Source organism: Zonotrichia leucophrys, chromosome 1A (genome assembly GCF_028769735.1).
Source record: "Zonotrichia leucophrys gambelii isolate GWCS_2022_RI chromosome 1A, RI_Zleu_2.0, whole genome shotgun sequence".
Lineage (NCBI taxonomy): Eukaryota > Metazoa > Chordata > Aves > Passeriformes > Passerellidae > Zonotrichia > Zonotrichia leucophrys.
In genome coordinates this window covers 7,183,430-7,203,683 of record NC_088170.1, presented here as the reverse complement: position 1 = coordinate 7,203,683, position 20,254 = coordinate 7,183,430, and the positions used below count along the sequence as shown (strand labels likewise).

General features: G+C 41.7%; 1 long non-coding RNA gene across 2 annotated transcripts in view; it reads right to left on the bottom strand.

The window, feature by feature from the left end:
* LOC135456448 (uncharacterized) overlaps positions 1-2,553 on the bottom strand; it is a 73,957-nt gene extending 71,404 nt beyond the window's left edge. For both annotated transcript variants that reach the window (XR_010442552.1, XR_010442553.1), the window contains exon 1: positions 2,508-2,553. This is a non-coding gene — a long non-coding RNA (uncharacterized LOC135456448). The remainder of the gene's footprint in view (positions 1-2,507) is intronic.
* Positions 2,554-20,254: the final 17,701 nt, after the last annotated feature.

Sequence of the window (20,254 nt, the reverse complement as noted above, 5' to 3'; positions counted from 1 at the left end):
AAATGAAGCTTGCTGGTTTTAAACAGGCTAGCGAAGGGAGGGGCAGACTCGATAGAGAGGGAGAAGAGAACCTAAAAAACAGCAACAATAGCAAATATTAGTCTATCACATCCTTAATAGGCAGCAAAGCGATCCTCCCGAACGAGCCTGGACCTCGCCGGGCTGATAACGCACTCCTGGTTAATCATAAATGATCAGGCAGACGCGAGCCAATGTGCCGATCCCCACGTAGTTCCCGAAACTTGATTTTCCCACTTGGCATCCCCTGCGCTCCGGCGGGAGCAGCTTACCCTGGCAGGGCGGGACGGCGGCCCGCGAGCCGCCGGTGGATGCGGCGCTGGGTGTTCCCCTGGCGGCTCCGCAGTCCCCGGCAAGGCGGGCGGGAGGCTCCGGGCGAGGCGGCGCATCTGCGCGGCCCGGCAGGCCCGGGAGGCGGCCTCGCCCCGCGCCCGCACCGGGCCCGCCGGCAACAATGGGCGGCTGCGAGCGAGGGGCGGCAGGGACGGCGGCGGAGAGAAGGGAGCGGAGCGGGCAGAAGGGAAGGGAGAAGAGAGGGGAGGGAGGGAGCGAGGGAGGGAGCGAGGGGGGAGAGACGGAGGGAAAGAGGAGAGGAGGGGAAAAAAGAGAAGCGTGTTAAGCTTGTCTGGTAGTTAACAAGTCTTGAATGAAGAATGTTAGCAAACAGACAAACAGCATGTCTGATGCATGCTAATAGTCCTGGCTTCACCACTGACAATATGAATAATTCAGCAGAAAGGAGGGAAAAGAAGAAGCGAGGGGGGGTGGGGGGGGGAAGGAAAAAAAAAAAAAGGCATCCTCCCTTCATGCTCCCAAACGTCTGCAGAGGAGACGGGAATAAAAAGTGTGCCGCAACTTTCTCCTTCCCACCCATCGCACACAAAATATTCAGCAAAAAGGCCGCTCGGGCACCAGCCCTTTCGCCAGCCCAGCCTCTCGGAGATTTTCGATTCCTATTTTTGTTGCCTATTAATTTCCCCCCCGTCCCCAACCCCCTCCCTCTTTACCGCCTATTTTACTTCTTTTGTCTGGGAGCTGGCACCTGTCCCAGAGACGGCATTTTACTGCACATCCCCTTTTCCCTCCTCAGCAGAGAAAAGGGGAGGGGGAGGCGGGGGGAAGGTCTGCAAGGACGAAACCGCCTGTGCACCCCCTGCCCCCCCAGACATCCCCCCCATATTTCCTTTTCAGCCACGGTCCAATTACAGGGGGTTTGGAGGGATATCACACGCCCTATTTCACATGGTGCAGATACCTACAGCCATTAAAAATATATTTCTACGAAAGAGAAAGGCAGAGAAAGCAAGAGGCTCGTTCCCTGAGCAGCACTGTGCACGGGGACTCCAAGGAGGAAAATCACCAGCAAAAGCCTCATCCTCAGAGCACACAAACCTGCAAAGCCCGAGTCATTGCTCAGGCAAAGGAATCCATTTCCTTAACAGAGGGAAAAGGGAGTGAGGGACAGGGATGAGCAGAGGGGCGAGCCCTCGGCGCTTTGCCCTCTGCATTGGGATGTACAGCGCAGGAGAGGCGAGAACCAGCCCCGCTCGGGAACGCTGGGAGAGGAGAGGAGGGCTCAGGCAAGCAGAAGAAAAAGAAGATCCTATCTGCAGCATTTTTAAAAGTTCTGCTCTGGCAAAGGCCGTCTGAAGGGGAGGCCCTTGCAGCAAGAATGCGAGCAGCAGCCGCCTTTCCAGAGTCCAGCCTCCTTCTTGTGAGCGACTGGAGCAGTCTGGCGGAGGAGGAGGAGGAGGACGACGTGAGCCAGCGAAACGCAGCGGGCTGGAGCTGATGATGAAAGCGGCACGGCCCTGCGCGGACAGGCTCCTTTCCATCCCCCGCAGCCACGAGCACACGGACACGCAGCGAGCCCGGCCCTGCTGCCACCCCCGGCGGGGACCCCCGCGGGCCGGGGGCTGCGATGGGGACGGCGCCGCCGGGAGGGGACCCGGCAGAGAGGCAGCGATGGGAGGAAAGGCGCTGCGCTGGAATGTAAATGCACCCACGCTATGGCAATATGCTTGACAGGGCAGTGCGGCTAATGAAGCTTTTAATTGGGGGAGGTGGGGGTGTGTGTGGGGGGGTGGTTTCTACGGAAATATCTCCCGGGATTAAACGGAGAGAAGAGGCTCCTCTCTGCAGTCACACACCTACACCGCTCTGCGTAACACAGCAGTCCGCAAGGACCACGAACTACAGCACACACACACACAAAACCAACCCCAACGTACCGAGCTGAAAATGGCTATTTGAAAAAGTAAATACTGTATGTGACAGAAAAACTTTGCGATTTTGTTTTCTCATGCCCTTACTTCCAAACCAGCTGCACAGCCAAGCTCAGGCTGCTTGGCCCTTATAACTCTCTTGGCACCGAGTCAAAAGCTGATAAGCATTTGGGCGAGACAGCTCAACTGCTGTGCTGGAAGAAAAACAGCTGCCATGATTGCTGTTTGATTGAGAGCGCTCGCACACACTCACAAAAAACATACCAGGCTGCAAGGACGGGCCACAAATGCCTGAGGATTCAGCTTCAGAAGATCAACATACATTTCCTTAAAAAAAAAAAAGAAAAAATTATATAGTTTTGCCTCCAAACACCCTCCCCTTCTTTAAAGAAAACGTGCTGCGTCGACTTGCTTTTCTTCTTCCCATCCCCCTCCATAACCTCAAGCAAACTCAAGGAATTGTGCCAAAAGTCCCGTTGCTAGTTACCAAGTGCATTTTTTTAAACGTCCCTTTGATACTTCTTTCCCTCCTGCTTGCCATGGAATATGCAAGTAAGATAATCTTTCAATTACTTACAAGAAGTAATTAAAAAAGAACTTCTAGCTCAGCGTTCCTTTCCCTCTTTCTCTCTTAAGGGGCAAGAGGAGGGAAGCGAGGGGGAGAAGGATGTTTTTTCTCTTTGCCGAGTCCAACATTTGGCTTTTTCCATTTGTGGCAGATCACTGTAACGCTATTGTAAAACAACTTCCTGCCCCTTTTGGCTCACGTTCCAGAAGCTGCTAGGCTAAGTTCATAGCACAAACTTTTTTCCCCCTTGCCGAAGAAGATAGACAAAAAAAATTCCTGCAAATTATTTTCCCCTTTTTCTGGCTCATGGACTCACAAGGTGAATTTATTGCAGCTCTTTAAGAATATCACACAAGAGACGTCGGTATCCCAGCTGGATAATTCATAAGATGAAAAGGTGGGGTCATTATAAATATATGTCTGTGTGTGTCTGTGTGTGCCTGCATTTTAATTCTGTCATTTTGAATTGTTAAGTCTCAGTACCATCAGGTGGATAATGAGCTAAGCTGCTTCATCTGCCGTACTAATTTGTATATCTATCATAGCACAGATCATTGGCTCAGTACATACAGCCTCCTACTTTGCAATTGCTTTTGTGCTCTAAGGTGACCTGCATCTCTCTCATCTCCCTCCTCTCCTCTAAATGCTCAGCCTCATGAAAATACCCACTGGAAGCTCCTGAACCCTCCCTGCTAGAAACGGGAGACGTTGCAGTCTCTCTCTGCTATAAGCCAAAAAGGAAAACTAAGGCCTCCACAAGTTGCTCTCTCACGGTCTCTCCCTCCCTCCCTCCCTCTCCCTCTGTTTCTCTCATAGCAACAGCATTTCTTGGTGCGCCTGCTTTGGCATACATCAGCATTTCCACCGTCCAAGTGTCCTTTTGCGTCACATCTCGCCATTTCATTCAGCCAATGAAATCTCCTTCTTGCAATAAAAATATATAGACTTTTTCTGTTATTGGTATATTCAAATTTTTTTTTCATGTGCTTTCCTAACAAAAAACGTTGTCAAGCATTTGATTTGCCCTGCACTGGGGGGGGTGGAGGGGGGGGAGGGTGGAGAGGGGGAGGAGACTGTACAAGATTCAACCTTGAAGAATCTTCTTTGTGGAAAATATGTTACCTTAAGAAAAAAGGGATCAGATAGTTACTTAAAGAAAGTCATAGTTGACCCTCTCACTTACTATTCACATTGCTTATGCCATACATTGCTTCCCTGATGTACTTTTAAAGCAGCTAGGCAGCTTCAGCTGATTGGAAAAGTCAATACCATGTGTATTGAAGTTTGTAAAATATTCTTCAGGAAAAACAATATATTAATTGATATTTAATTCCACTAAGTATTGATCATGAGGTGATAGAAAAAACTGCAACGTGAAAAGAAAACCCATAGACATACATCTGTCTCTATCCCATCCAAAGCAGCTGCTCTCCAACGCACTATCCTGCAAAATGGAGCGGAGGGTTTCGCACTCGGAGGCTCTTTCCAAAGAGCATTTCCTCCTTCCATAACCTCCCGTGCCCAGCTGTGGTGGAGATGGTGACAAAGGCTCTGTGCCAGGCCCAGGTACCCGGCTCAGAGGCAGCGGCAGAGCCGTGGGCGCTGTGCCTGGCACGGCCAGCCCAGCCCGGGCTGCAGCAGCAGCAGCAGCAGCAGCCTGGCCCTGGAGCCCAGTGCCAGCTCCAGCCCCAGCCCCAGCTCCAACCCCAGCCCCAGCTCCAGCTCCAGCCCCAGCCCCAGCCCCAGCTCCTGCCCCAGCCCAGGCCTGCCAGCAGCCAGCCCTGCTCTCAGAGTGCTCAGTCCCAGCCACAGGGCACGGGGTGCCACACGTGCCTTTCTCCGAGCCCCACCGACTCCTGCCGTGGCAAATTTAGGGAACCTCTGTTACCCACTTCCATCCAGCCTCAGATCTCCAGAAAATGCTCAACCACCAGCATTCTGAGGAGAATACACATTTCTTCTGTAAGCAAAATATATGTTTTATGGTTTTCCCTTACCAACTTTTTTTTCTTTTTAATGGTGTGAAACCACAAAATGTTTCTAATATTTATTCTTAGGGAATTATAGTAAAAGCATACTAGAGATTATCAGGACACAGTTGACAAGATATTTAAACAGTAACTTTCCCACAAATATTTATTTCGGTAAAATGACACGTAGTAATTCTGACCTCTTCTAATAACTGGTCTCTATTGCACATAGACTGTGGATGCAGAGGATGTGCATAAATTCTGGGTGGTTAAAAAGTGAAAGCAAGCAAAATTTCAGCCCTAGCAGCAGATAGCCAGCACATCCAGCTAAAACTCTTACAATTTTTGTTTTAAAATGATGGCATGACATTCCTGATAGTATTTATTTTAACATAACATCCACAAATGAGAATGTTAACCCTGCACAGTAAAAAAGAGACTACATGTAATAGAGCAGTGAAAAACTTTTAATGCCCACGAAATATAAAAGACAGACCTATATTTTAGAGAAGGATCAGACTTACATAGACAAATTGCTTAGTTCAGAGTGTTTTACTTGTATTTAATCAGCTTTCTGAATTACTTTCCCCCTTGTTTCTCAGGCACGACTTTTAGCTCCCTATTTATTTTTCTACTTTCTGTATAAAACATAGGTCCTCCTGTTTTTTACTCTCCATACCTATCCCTTCCTTTCTCATTTTTTGTTAATGTGAAGACAGCTGAGGTTCATCCCTTCTTTTGCCTGCCCCTAATGTGGATAATTCTGGTGCATTTGGAGGGTTAAAAGTGCCGTGCCTTTACACAACTATGGCTCGTATTCATCCACCCAAAGCTCCCCTTCCTCAAGGAGACACAAAAATGCATTGTCTGTCACCACAGCTGTGAAGTAAGGTTGAAAGTTGTCTAACTTTAGGTTACCACAGAACTGAAAAATTAGGAATTCAGGAAACAGGAAAACAATCACCTCAAGTCCAGCTTGTAAGCCTCACTTAAAAGAAATGGAATTCCAAAATTCCAAAAAGGGAGGTGGAAGAATTATTTAAAGATTCATCATGCCTGAATAAATTCAAATTATGCAAATAGTAGTAAGCTACTATTTTCATACCATAGATTATACTATTACTGAATTTTATATCTCCTTTCTTTTCCTTTATCTCAAGTTCTGTCGATTGGAAACTCATTATAAATACTCCTGATGAACACTAATTAATTTCCTTGTATTTTAACTCAGAGTGGCATCTCTTGTTCTTTGCTCTCAGTTTAGTATGAGAGAGACATCCACACTGAGGTCACCTCTAAATAGATCATGATTTTTTGCTCTCCAGATAATACAGCTCATTTGCAATATGGGGTGGTTTGTAATCTAACAGCCTTCAGAAATATTTAATATAAGATGATCAGGTGCAGTCTTAGGTTGCTTTTTTTAAAAATAATCCAATACACATATTTCCTTTTTTTTAAGATTAAGTTATCCAGAAAAGTGTAAATTCCTCCTTTTTTATTTTATTGTATCACTAAAATAATGCCAGTGTAGATTATAAAAAAATCACCAAGAATAATCTTACTTAATGTTTAGACAGCTTTTGTTTTTAGTGGTACTATCTAGGAATTGAAAATAAAAATAATTAAAATCTATCTAGAAAAGCAAAGCAGCCTTGTGCACCACTCCCTGAAAGGAGCAGTGTGGGGATTACAGGGGTGCACACTTCAGAGAAAGGACAGCAATTACACACAGTGCCTTTGTGCAGGTCACTTAGGAAAGTTCTATTTACTGCTGGATAACTTGCATTAATTCCAGTGGATCAGTGGCCTACTAAATTATAGGGGGAAAACACTGAAATACCAAATAGGCAATTCTGAAATGATCTAAACTGTAAAAGCAAGCCGAAAGGGGATGTATTTCTACACCCTTCCCTTCAAAACATAATGAAGCATTTTGCAAAAACACTTCCTCCAGTACACTGTACTTTAACAATACTGTTGTATTGCATAAACTTCAACCATAGTGTTGTACAGAAAACTTGGCATTAAACCGGTATCAACATAAGTGAAGCTCTGGCACTAGGACGAGTGATTTATTTTTTAATTTTTTTTTTTTTTCCTCTAAGAAAGGAGTCATTAAAAGGGGTGGTTGCACGAGCAGGTTTTTAAGGGTGCTGCCGACATAATGTTTATCTTGCAGCTTTTTTTTCCCCGGTGTTTTTTTACTCTACTCTTGCCTCGGGACGGGCGGGCGCTCGCCGGGCGCAGGTGAGTGAGCGGCGGTGCCTTGGCAGCCCCGCACGGGGAGCCCGCTCTGTCCGTCTGTCCGTCCCGCACGGGGAACTAGCTCTGTCCGTCCGTCTGTCCGTCCCGGGCGGCGCTCCGGCAGCCCGGCTGAAGCGCCGGGACTGCGAGCGGGCACCCAGCTCTGCCCGGGGCACCGCGCTCAAACCCTCCGCTCACAACCGGGGCCTCCCAGACAGAGCGGCTGGAGATTCACACAAAAAAGGATCCAGGAAAAAAAGAAGGGAAGAAAAAGAAAGGAAAACTAACACACTGGGGGGGGAAAAAAAGTTTGATTTTAGAAAATGGTAAGCTGCAAAAAGTAAGCAAATACACATGATGAAATCTTCATTGAAAATTTATGATTTCTCGGGTCTAAAAGGGCTTAAAATTCCTTTATCTCATAAATTACTTACAGGTTTTTTAACTACTCAAGAGCAGTCCAGTGACCAAGTTCTCTTGTATTAAGTATCTGTGTTTTAATTACACCAGAGTGCAAGAATCCTGTACAAAGTGAATTGCAATGCACGTGAAATTTACACAGAGCACAAATTCCTTTGTGGTTTTTTTTGGTAGTGAAATGTTAGCAAAGCTGAAAAATTTGCATGAACTGTAAGAAAATAAAAAGGGACTTCCATTACAGGATCACTTTCCTAGCATAACTGCAATTACTTACTACACACAGAGACAATCCAACATGGTTGTAGACAGAGAATTCTGTTTGTGAGTTGAGTGTTAGTATTAGATGTATTTGTGTGGCCAAATTCAGGTGTACAGTTCAAGTTACCATTTTTTTTGAGCCCATTAAAGGTAAAATACAGGGTACACAAGGTGCACCTCAGGTTGGCTATCTAAAGGATAACTGGAACCTAAACAGAGTAACAATATATTGGCACTGGTAAATTTAAATTCCTCTCCTTGAAAAAAAAAACCTCTCCTAACATGAACGATATTGAAACATTATTATTATTATTATTATTATTATTATTATTATTAAATATAATGTCAAGAGAATAATGAACCTACTGGAAGTATTCATGTATTTATCCAGCCAGATTAATACAGGCTTTTACACTCCTGGTATCAGCTGCAGGTATAATACATAGTTGTGAAAAAAGGACAGTATTTTTTAAGTTTTGTGTTCCATGAATGGTGTCATTTGATTCTTTTGTCTTTCTGTCTGTCGTGTCTCACTTAGTGGAGTTGTCACACGTGCATTACTAAGTTTCATGAATTTCAAAGGGATGCCTGAAGTTATAAAATCATCTTTAACATGATTCTGCTACGTTTCAGTTGCAGTGAACAAAATGTCCTGCACAGAGGCGCAGGTGATAAAACAGAAAGGGCCAGTTCCAAGGCTTGGGATGAGGCCGTGCCCCTCCTGGGCTGCCACTCCACACTGGTGTGTAAAATGGGTTTTAGAAAGAAGGGTCATTTTGGTATTGTCAGCAAAGCAGAAATTCAGTGCAAAAAGTATCTTTTTTTCCCCCCTAATTTCTCGTTTTGCTGTTTCAAAGACAAATCAGCATCCATGCAATTAAATGCGTGCCATAATTTAATAAAGGTGATTTTACTGAAGTTTATTACCAACACAAAAGCTCTCATAAGGAAAAGGCCAAATTAAGTTTTTGCTATGTTGTCTACACTAATAAAATGCAGCATGAATACTAAAACTGGCATTGCACAAAAAAAAAAGAGGGGGGGGAGCAAAATTCTGAAAACCTGCTTCCAGACTTATTCAACAAATTGTGTTTTCAGTTCATCCCAGGGGATATCTGTGATTAATCCACGGTTATATCAAGTTTCAAATTTAGCAATTTTTTTCTTAGGGCCTTAAAGCATTTTACTGAATATTTTAGATGGCTGATCAAAGCAATGAAATATGAAAAGGTCAACTCGTAAATGTATATTCCCAGAAAAAGTTACCAACAGAAATATAACGCAATGACTTTTTTTGATGCACCAAAAATTTCAAGAAAACTGTACAGTATTTTTTCTAATGCAAACAAGGTACTTAGTAAGAAAACTGTACAGGGAGAAAAACCCAGACCTTTTGTCTCTTGGAAACAGGAGAATGTGACTGGGTTTGATGTGGAGACGTCCCCCTGACTCAATTAGAAATACAGCTGCTTTTCAAAAAAATTTGGAAGTCAAAAACCAAAATTAAAGTTGATGTCTGAAGCTCATATTACTTCTGTCATTTATTTGTAATAAAATTAAACAATTTCACCTCATCCCAGCAACCATTTCAATAAAATCCCATAGCCTGTCCCTTCTGTACATGGGTGCAGCATGGGACACCAGGATATAGGTATGTATGTGTATGTATGCAGTTATAGTCTCATGCTAGCACAGTGCAGTAAGTGTGAATACTACTAGAATAAGACTCTAAATCAACGTTGTTTATGTAATTCTGCACAATAGAAATTATAATATTTTTTAATGCAGTCTAAAGATTACTAATGAAGGATTACATTTGAAATACAACAGGGAAATCAATGGAAGGCACAGTTCAGGACCATTGTTTTTCTAGTTACACAAACAAATGCGACATTTTAAAAACCTTAACTTAAATACAGAGTAAGAATTACATAAAAGAAGTTGATGCTGCACCAGCAGGAATTTTATCCTCGGTGTTACTGTAACAACTCATCCCCACCAGAGAAGGAAGGAGGCTCCCTGCTCTGGCACTGCCTGGATGCAGGACCTTGCTCCCACACCTGACATAAACATGAGGGGTTTCACTGAATAAAGCACTGCATTGGAGACCAGAACGTTCCAGCCTTCAGCTGGCATGCCCTGAGTGTTCAGCTCAGAGGGGAAAGCAAAACAGGTACTTCAGACTCATTGTGGGGACTTGAAAAAACAGTTTTGCTTTAAAACTGCACTTACACGACTGTTTGGGCAGCAAATAGGGATCCCACGCTCATGGGGACATTTCTATAGGAGTAACACATTCACTAAGAAAATTATTGGCAATCTATTAGAAAAGGCCCTTTTGTGACTGAACCACTGCACAGTTCCAGCTCATCTTTGCCTTTCCCTAACAGAGAGCACCATTTTGAGGCTGTCATGCATTTTTCCTTCCAAAGGGGTTAACGTCAGTGGAAAAGGCAAGGATCCTCTTACCACAGAAAAACTGAGCCATGCAGTTTCCCAGAGAAGCTGCCTTTTTATTTTTACAGGTGCAACTGACGTCTGTCTCGTATTTTCTGCTCACCCAAGTATTAATTTAAAAACCACACACACATGAACGTATGATATGCAGCTATCTGCATCCAGGTAGCTTTTTTACACTTTCACAGACTTCTTTTTCCTCAAGTATTTAATGGAAGGAGGCACAAGAACAGATTTTGACATAAGACAAATAAGGAAAATAAGCATTCATATCAAATTAATTTGGCTGAATTACACTAGGCCTAAATATACATCCTCGTGTTTAGAAAAATGTTCATCTTCAAAAAGTAAAGAACAGGCTTCGTAATTTCCATAGCACACCTAAAGCCTGACCAAACCACATGTTCTACAGGACTATTTTTAAAATTTTTCATTATATATTTCAATGGTCCAGAGAATCAAAGAAATCAACAGGGAAACAGAAATGGTTTCATATTAAAAGCAGTACAGACAAGTGTACACCAGTTGCTAAAGAGAGAAGGCTATTAAATATGAACGGTTCCTACGTGGTTTTCACCGCAGGGGTCACATTTGGAAACAATTTTGATACCAAAATTAGAAGCTCATGTTTTAATTTCAGCAACATCTTTGTCTAGGAAATGAGAGAAATCTTACCCACCATTAAGCTTTACCAGGTACACTGGCTGGAAAAATCAGTGCCAGAAATAGTAATGCTGAGGAACCACGTTCACACAGTAAAATAGACAATTCTCTGCTCATTCTATTAATCTAAACCTTGCCACAGATAAAGCTCTTTTTTAAACAGTAAAATAAACCTAAAAAAAAAAAAATCCTGAGAGGTTTGAGTCAGGAAGGTTCAAAGCAAAAGCATTCCAAAAGGTTTCCTTCACTAAGGATCCTTCAGAAGAGGCACTTCTACAATGGCATCTAAATTATCACACTGCATGCTGAAATGTTTAATACATTCTGAAAAAAAATTAGTTTTTTCTTTCATCAGGCATCCTATAGTTATTGTAAGGTTCCAATATCTTTCTAAAGAAAAAGAAGTTTTTTAAAATCTGAACACTGGCTGAGTATTTTCTTAACTTCTTTTCTTTTAAACTCCAAGCTGCTATCCACATTTTAAAATTCTACTCCAAAGAAAGCACAACCATATCAGTGCTTCAAGGCAGGAAAAAAAACCCCAAAATAATGCAAATAGCATTGCCTTGAGACTCTTTTTAGTCTCTAAAATACCACAGATAACAGAAAAGCAATGCCAGTACTGAAAAAATGATAAAAGGGATGGACTTATTTGTTAGTAAACATATTAATTTTAACTAAGCAACACAAGCGAGAAATAGACTTATGTCAACATGACAATATTAGTTTTAGTGGAAAACAGGTAAACACACATTTCCACTCTATCTTCCAATAAAAAAAGTCTAAAAAGTAGTGGACTTTGGGAATTTCCAACAACAAATAAGGGAGGCAGAAGGGCTGGTTTCAGTATTGCTGCAGTCAGCATCACTTGCTGCTCCCATTTGGTTCAGCTCTGAATACAAGTTTTCCCTCAAAGGGTGCCACAGCTCAGCTGCTCAGCCACTGCTTTTGTTAAAAGAGCTCATTCTGCTGTATTACAGAATGTACTTTTAAGTCTAAGAGTAGATTATTACAAGTGTTTGTTTAAATAATTCAGCTGCAAGAAAACTTAAAGAGGGATGTAATGTTTTACTTGAAATGACTGGAATGCAAAGACATATTTTTACCTTAATCCTATTCATGTTGACAGCCACAGAAGTTCCAAAATTTACTATTGTAGTGTTTTTTTTTTTTTTGGTTTTTTTTTTGTGATGGCAACATTATAAGCTCCCCCCAATACACTCAGATTCCTTGTGCTCAGTTCTAACCCTGCTGTGTTTTACACAACTTGGCTGTCATCAGCAATTAGGGTTTTTTTGGTTAGGGTTTTTTTTATTTTTGACAGAATGATAAAAGTGGAAAAGCCATATGCTGGCTGAAGTTATGTGTTTATAGCCTAATTATTTTATGATCAAAAATTGTATTTCACAGATTTTACTGCTGAGCAAAAAGAGCACACAGATGAAAAAGAACCAACTTTCAGTAAAAGGTGGTGGTTTTCTGTATGCAAGTCTTCCAGATAATTTATCTCAGCTTCCATGTTTATATACGTTCCCTAGTCACAGCACCTAAAAATGAGATGCATCACATTCTGCCACCAGTTACTTTCAAAGCCAAGAAAAAAAAAAAAAAAAAAGAAAAGAAAAAAAATCCCAGCCTTTTTGCATAAAATCAGTGATAAAAACGAGGAAGTTCCAGTTCTGTCTGGCTCAGTACCCCGGGCTTGCCATGCTCGGCCTCACAGGGCCCTGTGCGTGCGGGCACTGCTGCACCACACAGAAAAAGTTATGGAAAAGGTGCTGAATCCAATCTTCTGGGACACAGCACCACGAGTCCTTACAGGCTGAGAAACAAGGCTCATTCTGAGACCTCAGAGGCCCAGGTTTGATGCTGCAATTGCAATGTGCTTTCTCACTTTCTTTTAAGGGAAGAATCGCTATTTTTCACTAGTCTGGGCTTCCTCCTTTGGAAGAATCCAGTCAGGGGTAAAAAAAAAATAAATTAAAGGCTGAAAAGTGAGCAATTGAATTACAGGGGGAAGACCCAAGCAATATATTTAGTTCAACGAGGGATTAAGTGCCACGGCCACTGGTAATTAAGGGGCTAATACGTCCTCTTTGAAATAGTTTGACTTTTCCTCTGGCTGCGAGCTGGGCGCCCTCGGAGGTTGGGCTGAGGCAAACCTGATACTCTGCCATTCTCCGGCAGCACGTGCCGAAATTAGTTCTCCGTTTTGTGGTGGCCCTCGGAGAGCAATTCCCATTGAGAAGTGAACAAAGGCCGTGACCCCGGGGTCAGAGTGTAATGCAGGAAGCATGACCTCCCCTTTGTTCAGAACAGCACTGTTTACTCTGCCTAAGTAAAGATCACCAATACATTAACTAAAGAGGATTAAAAAGGTCATATCCCTAGGGATGGAGCTCACGCAAGTGGCAACTCTCTTCAGTCACTAAATCACTGGACTTCCCCATCCACCCCCCTTCAAAAAAGAGACACCTCAAGCTGTCATGGCTCAGTGCCACATTATTTTCAGAGCAAAATTCTGTACAAATTCACATTTCAGAACCAGGTTAATTTCTGCAGAGCTAGTCAGCTGCTTGAAAATTATTTTTAAGGTTATCAAAATATTCTAAGTGAAAACTTCTCCTCGCGTTACAATTTTTTATATGTACCGCCTTTCGAAAAATTCTGAGTTGATTTATAAAATTGACTGGGTGTTAAAGTGGTTATTAAAAAGTGCAAGTAACTATTGTAAATTAAATTCTTAAAATATCCTGTAGTCTGTGGATGGGCAGAGAAGTTGCCTGGTACCGCAGACAATTGCTAACTCCATGATGGCTCACTTGCAAAGAGGAGAACAAGGAAAATAAATTGAAAATATATAATTTCATGAATGCTGATTGTTAAACTTTATCAGGCTAAATAAGCACTTCTTTTGGCTGTTAAGATTTCTTTTACCAACTTCTCATAACATCTTAAAACATCGTTACTAATATGAGTATTAAGACAAACATCTCCTGGAACAGCTAAATTAATGCTGCATTGGCAACATAGAGATAGCATGTTGAAGGGTCTCCTTTCCATTCTCACTCTAATCCACTGGGCTGCTGAATGATCCCAAATCTGCTTGTGCCTTGGTTTCCTCATCTGTGAGGATATGGCTCACTGGGATGCAGATGTTACCACCAGTTAGATGGCCACAATAGGAGGAAAAGAGCACACAGAAGAGAGTGGTCCAGACTAAGATATTTTCCCTTCTTTATCCTTAGGCAGAGGCACCTCTGATAAAGCTGAACGTTATGTTAGAGCTTCCAGAAGAAAATAACAGGAATCAGGCCAGGCAAGGAGGCCAAGCCTTAGATCAAAGTCTTTGGGGCAGGGAGTTCAGCACCACAGACAAACCCCACATTGGGTAAATTATTTGGAATCAGCATGAGAACACCCAACACCAGTAACACTGAGAAGAGGACCAGGAGTTGCCAAAACTCCAAAAATCAAGGTCCTAGAGTCCCACAAAACAGCATGAACCATACAGGGGGAGGGCTGAGATGGTGTCCTTCCACTCTCAGACACATAGTGCAAAATAGCTATTTTTGGATCCATAACAATATATTCACCTTTTTAGTTTCTAGCAGCATGAATTAATGCAAGAGGTGTGGCAAGCTGGATCTCCTTACACCCAGCCTGCTCTGGCCCTTATTCACCCACCACCGCAGTTCCTGCTCCTCTGGTTTCTGATCTTTTCTCACCCCAGTAGAAGGAATCCCAAACTTACTGCAGATTCCAACACAGCCAAGAGTAAAGAAGAAACCAGCAGACCACGTGTCTGCACTGTGGTGGGCATCATTCCACTGCAGGAGGTGAATGAGTCGCACTCAGAGTAACTCTCACCTGCCCAGTTCTGCGCCTGAAACAACCAAATCAAGCAACATTTTCCTGTGACTGCTGCTCCCTGAAATCTGATGTGACAGTATTGGGCTTTTTATTATACACCAGGAACCAAGGACAGAAAGTGGAGCCAGAAAGCCTTGAGAACAGGTTTAGCAAAGGCTGTGTCCAGGACAAAGCAAAAATGTCCAGCAGGTATTTAAAATAATGTCGTATGTTCATCAGATCTCCCCATCGATTTCAAGGGTAACCCTCTGCTTTTTGGCACAAAAGATTATGCAGGCATAGCATATCCATCAGGAAAAAAGGGTAACAAAATCTCCAGACACAGAAGGAGCAGGTGGGCAAGAGCAATGTGAGTACTGAGCAAAGCTTTGTATCAGGCTGAGGCAAAGGGGTACCTTTTCCAAAAAGCACTGGACTGAAACAACCAGAACAAAGAATATACTTACACATTAAGATTTAAAAATGGAGACTGGGAGCATAAGGACTGAACCAGTGGCATAAGGACAATTTATTGACATACATTAGAAGCAGGAAGACTGCACAACAATTGTCTGGCAAGTCTGAAATAGTACTGGGAAACAAAGGGAGTGAAGAAAGAGGACAGAAAACACCACGGAAAAAATAATGGCTGATTATGACCTTGAGCTACTTAGTTATGCACAAGAGGAACCTTGCCTTTTCTCACCCTGTATCACCATACTAACATTTCTTGTTAGCTGGGTTCCTAATTTGGGATATTCATAAAAAATACCCACTACTTCTTCCAGTGGAAATTCCTAGTCTTTTCTTTTTCAGTTCTCTTTCACACCAGCCAACAGCACTCTCCCTCCAAGATGGGAAGCAAAAACAACACTCAGGAAAGTAAGGGAATAAGAATTCCCCTCTCTTACACAGGAAAACAGAGGAAATAGAATTCTGTGACACAAAATCTTTGCACTATTTTTTTGGGGCGTGGAGCAATCTTGACCCTACCTCATATTCTAAGATATTCTACCTCTCTATCTCCTGATGCCCAGAAATCCAGACAGACCAAAAGGTACCTTTTAGGCTAAAAAAAAAAAAAAAAAGTTTTTAGGCTTAATACAGATTGAAAAAGCTATGATATTCAAGTCACAAAATTGTCTCTTCTGGCCCTTTCAAATAGCAAATCCCATTAATCAATTTTTTTGCAAGTAAAGGGTGAAAGAACTGCAGATAGCAAAACAGAAAGTGCTGAAATAAAGGGATAAATTAAAGGCAAGCAATTCTGAGGACACACACAGCATTTCAGAAGCAGCCCAAGGTTGGAGGCAGGGCTTCCAACAAAAACCTGCACTTTTCTATCAGGAATGAAGGGACAGCAGTCCTCAAAAATAGCCACAAATGATGATCCAGATTACATGCCAATGAATTCTGTGATTCAGTAAACCGTCTGGAAGGCTACTTTAAAAGATTATAACTTTAATGCCTGAGCAGGGATTACATAATGGGGAGAAAAACAACATTGATAATGTAGCAAAAAAATATGCCTTTTTAAACTTTGAGTGCATCCACAGAATTCATTATTATTTCTCTGGCCTTTCAAAAGGGCTTTGACAATGTGACTCATGAAGACTATAAAGAAAACAAAATAGTCACGACTGGAAGTTGGAGTATTGATTAAAAACAAGCTAAGGAGCCAAAAGTAAAATGTACAAATGAAAAGACACTTTGACAAGATAAATGTTAAGAGCTGTTGAATGCAGAGGCCATGCTGGTATCAGTTTTTAACCTTAGTTCGTGCCTAGAAAGATCAACTGTAAAATTAAGAGTGGCAAAAATGACAAAGAAAGGGAGAGTACTGGAGTTACTGAAGGGTTTAACCAAGCTGAGTGAATGCCAAACACAATAAATATATTTTTTTATAATTGCTAAGGAGATCATATTGCAACATTCTCCACGGGGAGGACCTGGGTGCCACCATAACAAATCAAGGGAAACTTTCAGGGATATGCAATAATGGCAGGTAAGTCAAGCAGCAAAAGAGTTCTGTGCTGAAAACATTATCCTTCTAATATCTGCCTGCCAGGGAAAGAGCTTCCTGGAGAATGCTAATGAGCCTTCCCTCATTAAAGCTACAGAAGTAACAGGAGTGCAAGGGCAGGTGTCTACCACAATGTCACTTATAAGAGACTGCCATGTATGAAACCCTACAGTGATCAAACTGTTTATGTTAGTGAGCACACAAGCAAAAGGGAACACAACAGAGATGCACAGTCTCAAAGTCAGGATCTGTTGTCCGACTTTCTCACCTCCCTCCAGCCTTGAAAGGGAAATCATTCAGTTGAATTAAACAAGCAGTAAATTCAAACTAGAAGAATTTATTATTTTTCAACGTGCAGCCTGAGCATACGAAAAATCAATGCCTTGTTAAGAGACATCAGCAGGAATAGGCAAGAATTATTCTATCCATAGACTAGAAAAATAGAAAAATATAGGGTTGGATGGGATTGTTTGCTGGAAAGACCACACAGACCTTTGTGCATAGAGAAGGGACCTGCCTGCTGCACGTTCTGACAAGGACAGGGTATTCCAAAAGGATCTGATGCTGGTCAACTTCACTCTCTTACCAAGCAATCAATTTTGTACAAAATGTCAGGGTAGACTTGGCATTAATTACACCATGGGCCTGTTCCAGTGCAGTAATTCCTACTTTTGTTCTCTGTGGCCAAAAGAAATTACAAAGAAATTGACGAGTTCACTTTGTCCAAAGCAAAATGCCTCATCCTCGAAGCTGGCTATGGTGCCTGACACAACGCTGTCAGTGCATCATTTACACGTCACAAAAACATGGAAAAACATGTATGTTCACTTTGCCACCTGCTCTCCCCCTGCCACCACAAATAATCAGCAAGAATCTCAATAGTAAGACTTTCTTTTACTATACACACATTGAATATAGTGCTCTGCTTGGTAACATATAAACACATTTCCTTTTTTTATCTTACTATCTTTTTTCCCATGCATGCATCACTATTTGCAAAACCCATTTAATAATTACAAGGCAGTGCAAGTTGTGTGTCAGAGCCTGGGATATTGCCACTCACACAGTGGTTTGCTACACTCCCTCTTTGGTCTTGTGGCTAACAATTCACCCAAGCTGTGAGAATACCTCACCACAACCCACACACTGCTGCTCTTCAAAGGAAGACAAGGATACATAATTAAGAGATGATGAGCTCAAATATAAGACATGAGATGTGGGAGCAGATTTTTAACCACACCGGTGAGTGGTTTTACTACTGAAGTTTCATCAGCTGTCTTTACTTATGGTATCAGTGGAACTCACACGTTCTCAAACTGTATTTGCAGCAGCAAAGGGAAAAAAAAGGAATGCTAAAACTGTACCACTGCATGAAAATAGTTTTAACATCAACTGGTCAAAACTGAAATTGTAAATCAGCATTATTAACAAATTGCCCTTGTAACAAGTGGGGCCTATGTCTTGAAAAAAAAAATCAAACCAGCATCCAGTTTTGCTAAAAATACTGTTAAAATTTCATCCCACAAGAATTGTAACCTGAAAATATTCTCATTCTCATTTCAAGACTTGATGATGCTGTAATTGTGGCCATAATATAAAGAACTATAGCCAGAAGTATCTGTGTGTACATGTGCCAGCTCAGGAACTAAAGGCACAATGCAGAGTGGAAATGAAAATTCAGATGTGGGTACAGATCCACTCCAGCACACACAGGATCAGTCCCTCGCTGGCTATTCAGAATAAACAAAACATCAAACTACTTTTCTTATTACTCTGCAGAGCTTAAACTAGTTTTTGTTGCTCTTGTCGTGACTGATTAGGGAAAGAACTGATAAACCTGGAGCAAAACAAGATGTGAATAAAGCTCCCAAACTCGAGTGAGGGCCACTGACCAGCCTTCAGAAATCGACATAAGAAATAGCAGGATTACATGCTCGCTTGTTTTCTGATTAATAACAACGACAACAAAAAAGAATAATTAGAATAATTCAGTTTTACCTAAAAGAAGTCTTCATTTTGTGCTGATGCAGGACCACATCTCTACGAGCCAGGGACCCTTTGCAGGGCCAGAGCCTCCCAGCAGCAGCCACACCCTCCTCTTCCTCATTTTTTTCCACTGACCATTAAATACTTTCCAAGTCCGGCACTGAAAAAAAATAACCCAAAACAAAACCCACATTTTTAATGGACATCAGATACCATATTGCTGATTTAATTAGGCAGATTAGAAACAAATAAATGTATTTGCATACACACCCATATTTGTATTTTCTGTTTCATTTCAAACAAATTTGGTAGGCCTGATTTGAATCTCTATTCAAACCACAGGAAAAAAATAATAATGAAAACGTGTTCTGTGCTGACAGCAGAACTGAGCCCTCTGGCTATCTCTTTTTAGAGTTTTATATGACACATTGTCCACTGGTACTGGAAAAATTCACAGAACAGGAGCTTTTCAGAGAATCTTCAGGAGAGCCTCTTTTTTTGTAGCAGTAATAGATGCCAGCACACCACAAGCTGAGAGAGACATCCCAGAACCTGTCTCTTCAGGGATTCTATGGATTTGACACTCAGGTAGATCTACAACTTCATATTAAAAAAAAAAAAAAAGAGAAAAAAAAAAAAAGGAATACTTTCCTGGCTCATGTATCACTCAATCTCAGGTAATAATGATGCTGCATAGCAAGTATCAGACCATGTGTCCTTTCTCTTATAATATTTCATACAATTTCTTTTATCCATAATTTGGCAGTAGACAGAACTATCTGGAAACTGATTGCTGCTATAAACTGTTTTGCACGTTGTGTCATCTGCTGGCTTTAATTCATTATTTAAACAACACTGTAATTATACCACATTTCGTATTCTAGTTAACCAGGAAAGAGTCAGTACAAATTCAAAGTGAGAAAGCAAACTTCTCCCATATCTCAAAAAAACCCCTACTTGTTTTCAACTAACCAGCTCCAGCATTCAATAACAATGCAGAAATACAGTATTTAGGGTTCAGCAACTTGAGCTCAATTTTTTTTGCAAATAACTGCACCAAGATACTTTTGGTTTTCTTTTGGTTTTGATCGTTAGGACTGCGAAATTAATATTAAAATAAGCTGCTTGTCTATTTAAATTTAGAACTAAATTTATACCCTAAATCCACAGATTCATACTATTATGCTTGCTGAAAGAACAAATTAGTATCAAAATTAGAACAGAGGGTATGTTGAGAGGTGTGTTAGAGGATGACAACATACCTTTTACAGGCAGTATATTAAATAATGCCAAATCCAAAATTATTTTTTAAGGCCAGCATCTTCTACATATTTATTCATGTACAATTGTACACCCACAGAAAAACACTGCTATAAGCAATACACTTCACTACCAGTCGAGGTGTTTGCAGCTCCATACAATCCTGCACCCTAACAGGTTTCCAATATAAAACTCTGAATTCTCAAAGCCTGTATAATGCTATATTTGCACATACAGTAAAAATTGTATAATTGACTTGCAAAATACATCAATACTGAAGTCTTTCAGACATGGTTATTCCCAAAGC